The sequence below is a fragment of the Cervus canadensis genome, chromosome 3 (genome assembly GCF_019320065.1).
Source record: "Cervus canadensis isolate Bull #8, Minnesota chromosome 3, ASM1932006v1, whole genome shotgun sequence".
Lineage (NCBI taxonomy): Eukaryota > Metazoa > Chordata > Mammalia > Artiodactyla > Cervidae > Cervus > Cervus canadensis.
The window spans coordinates 78,964,889-78,969,152 of NC_057388.1; the positions used below are offsets into that span (position 1 = coordinate 78,964,889).

The 4,264-nt window shown below is 37.7% G+C and overlaps 1 pseudogene; it reads right to left on the reverse strand.

Moving 5' to 3' along the window:
* Window positions 1-2,938: 2,938 nt before the first annotated feature.
* Window positions 2,939-3,622, reverse strand: LOC122437932 (annotated as a pseudogene).
* Window positions 3,623-4,264: the final 642 nt, after the last annotated feature.

Below are 4,264 nucleotides of genomic sequence, written 5' to 3' on the forward strand. Positions count from 1 at the left end.
TTTTCCCTGAAAAAAGAAAGAGAGTGTTATAAAAATGTAATGGTGATATTTTGAAACCTTCGTACATTTTGTTAGAAATGAAATAATAATGTAGAACATTATACTGTGATCAGAACTATAATGTACATTAATATGGAAACTGGAAATATGGCTAACTGTGAGCAAACTAGGTTATAGTAGATATAGAGCTGTGAAAAAATGAAAAAGGAGGTAGAGATTTAATGCATAATTTTAACAGGTGAAAAAAGAGGTCCATATATTTATAGGAAATTGAATGCATTTAAGATATGAAAACATTTAAGCATGAGTCATGGCAGATGGAGAACTTGAGATGTTGGCAGCCAGGTCACAGAAGTGGCCAACAAGAATGCCATTATTCACAAGATGTGGGGGAAGGAGGGGCACCTGTTTTCCTGCATGTCTTACTGTTGAACATATTAATAGGGATTAAAGCAGAGGATTGAGATTTGGACTGAATTAAACAATATATAGCTTGGAGCTAATACTGGGAAATAATGTTAAAGACAATGAAAATCTAAGCCAAAGGAAAGAGCATAAGAGGCATTTATAAGGAGGTTGGAAAGAATGTGCAGCTAAATGGTTAGAAAACAAAACAAGTGAGTGATTGATATTTCACTTCTAAGTTATCTTGAAAGCATGAACATGGGTAGAGAAACAGATAGGCGAGGCTAGTGCTATATATGCTTTCAGAGGAAAATTTTTTATCTCAAATATTATCTCAAATCTAGATATTACCTTATATTTCAAAACATTCTGTGAAATTAAATTATATTCAGTCCAGCCTTTTCATATTCTGAGAGCCATAATGTAAACCAGATATCCTAAAAATGGCAAAATTCTCCACTTAACTGTCCCTATTATAATTAGTAATATGTAATAAATAAAGTATAGGACAAATACATTAAAAGAAAACAAAAGTAATGGGAGGGTAGGAGACAATCTTTAATAGACCCCCATAATGTGCCTTTCATAAATAGCTTTTTTAGTTCCATGCCTTCACATTTCGATTAGCTGCCTTAACAAATAACCATGCCCTGATAAATGCTTGCAGATAATGAGTTTAGCGTGTGCTGCAGTCCATGAGATTGCGAAGAATTGGACATGACTGAGTGACTGAACAACTACAACAGTGAGTTCAGTGGAAAGAAAGAAGTCTGAGAGTAATGCTAAGCTTGCCTACTCCTAGAGAAAGGAATAGCCTGGTACTTGCAGCACTGGCTTTTGCAAGATGTCAGCACTTACTGCTGCTCCTGCTGCTGGGCCGCTGTCCAGAAGGATGAGGGAAACTGACAGGGTCTGAGGCTATATAGTACTCTACGCTCTGGGAAGTTGTTTTCTCAAGTGTTATCTCATCTGAGTTCATTGACATAACACCGGTTTTAGTGTTCCCATTTTACTAGGGAGGAAATGGAACATCTTGTCCTTAACTTTAACAAGGCCTCCTTGCCAGGGTGACACACAGCTAGAATTTGCATCAATGTTGTACAACTCCAAATCTTAGTATACTTCATGACCACAGTTTACTAACTCTTGCTCAGAGAGGAACTACTGAGGATTGTAGTTGAGGTTCCCATTATGGTAGCAGAGTGCCGATCAGACCAGGAGACCTGGCTTCTTGAGAGTTAATGCCATGGCAGTGTGAGACAGCCTTGAGTAAGAAGGATGCAGCCTCCAAAATACCTTCGCGCTTTCCAGTGGTAAAGAACTCACCTGCCCGTGCAGGAGACCTAATGAGATGTTGATGTGATCCCTGGGTTGGGAAGATCTCCTGGGGAAGGGCATGACAACCCACCCCAGTATTCTTGCCTGGAGAATCCCATGGACAGAGGAGCCTGGTGGGCTATGATCCGTAGGGTCACAAAGAGTCAGACAAGACTCAAGCATCTTAGCAGTCACACACACTTACTAGATAAAGTAAGTCCAAGGCCTGTTTATATACAATAGTAAACTATGATTGGTGTACTATATATTTAAAGGTTAAAAAAAATGAAACTTCAAGAATATGTGACAAAGAATATAGGTAGCCAACAAATCCTAAAATATTTACTCTCTGTATCTTTATAGAAAATGTTTACAGACTCCTGGTCTATTTAACTCTTCTGTGTCTTTAGTTGAGAGAAGAAGAAAACGATTTTCTACAGGAAGTCTGGCCAATTTGAGATGGTCAATTCTAGATGATAGCTGAAGTCATTTTTGCTACTCTAAACGGAGTTGGCTCTCAGGTTGTATGTGTGCATTCCTTCATTTATTTTCTAATATGCTTTATTTTAAAAGGCTTGATGATTGTAAATACATATAACACAAAGATAACATCAAAAATAGTAAAACAAGAATAAAAGAAAAACAGTAAGGTGAGATTTAGAAGCCAAGTACAATAGTGTTATATAGGAGTAATTATACTTCACAGTGCTCCAAATTTATTGATATAATTTGACTATTTCTAGATCCTGTGAAGTTAAATGATCATAATAAATGTTTCAAGAAATATTACTTGCTCCAAATAACTTATGTTGTCTAGACAGGTATTTTATAGAGGATTTGTTATTAAAATAATTACATGTACATTTTTTCTGAGTTGCACTTTAATAACATTCTGTTTTATGTAATCAAAAGAAAGATATCTTCACTGATATTATCTTGAAATGCTTCTTTTTGTTTCTCCCTTTCAAAATTTCTAGTTGCATGTTACCAAGGTTTGCCGTAAATAAACTATATTTTCTTATGTGAACTAATGAACTAAAATTGAGACTGCCAGATACAACAGGTCTCTGAAACCTGAAATTACATAGGAACTGCAGGAAAAAAAATCTAATGTCTTAAACATCATTCTGTTGTCAAAAAGAAAGGTCATTATCTAGAGGAAGCTTTTTTATGTAGTTAATACAATAGCTTTATTGCTTGAGTACAGTAGATAAATTTATGCAACTATAGCAGAGGCTGTTTATGACTCATATTTCCAATTGAGAAAGACTCGTTTGGTCTTATAATATTGAGCCAACGGTGAATATGGCTCTCAGTCAGAATCAGGTGGAATATAGCATCTTTATCCTTTTGGTTCCTCTAAAGATGCTTTCCAACAGTAACGGCTGTATTAATTAAATGCTAAAGATCCTCAGGAAGATCAGGAGCAAGTCCTTTGGACTTAAGAGTTCTCAAGATTTAATTGCCTGTCACAAAACGTACTGCTGTAACACCATGTGAGTCTCTCCGGTCACACCTATTTGTGAGGGAGTCAGGCCCTTCTTGGGTTTTCCAGGTGGCACTAGTGGCAAAGAACCTACCTTCCAGTGCAGGAGACATAGAGATGTAGGTTCGATCCCTGGGTCAGGAAGATCCCTGGAGGAGGGCATTGCAACCATTCCAGTATTCTTCCCTGGAGAATCCCATGGACAGAGGAGCCTAGCAGGCTACAGTTCATAGGGTCGCACAGAGTTGGACATGACTGAAGCGACTCAGCAAGTAGCACACAGGCCCTTCTTGGCCAGTTTGTAGATCTGTCCTTCCCATTGTCAGAGGTCAGCTTTAGCCAGGTGGAGATGCTGTGGTTGTCTGGCAGAGTCCACTGGGACAGGCCCTTCCTGGGAGTGTGCATAGGACCCATGATCATGGCAGTGTGGTAGCAAAAGGAGAGGAGAGAAAGTTTTTAGAGTCCTATTCCTTTTTGAAACATTTGAACAGATATCAAATTCCATCCATCAGTTTTATTATCAAATCCTTCCATTGCAACAGAAAATTGTTCCAAATTAGTTTTCATGATAAAGATTATAATAGTGAATAAAATGCAATGCTAAAAGTATGTGAGTAAAAGTAATAAAAATGGTATCCAGACCCATCTTAAGTTTCAGTAAATCATATCCAACAATTCATTTCCCTTGAATATGAGAACTGTGATTTTATCCTTCCCTATGGACTGTTTTGCCAGTGTTCAATAGAAAAAAAAATGCACTAAAATTTAAGAAAAAGGTATAACCCAAGTGAGGAAGCTATAGACAACAAATAACTAAATCAAGTTACATATAAGAATGAGATACTTAATATAAGAGTTACAATGAACTAAAGGAAAGTAGACCACATTATTGAAGAAGGAAATGGCAACTCACTCCAGTATTCTTGCCTGGAGAATCCCATGGACAGAGGAGCCTTGGTGGGCTGCTGTCCATGGGGTCGCACAGGGTCAGACACGACTGAAGCGACTTAGCATGCATGCATGTGTTGGAGAAGGAAATGGCAACCCACTCCAGTA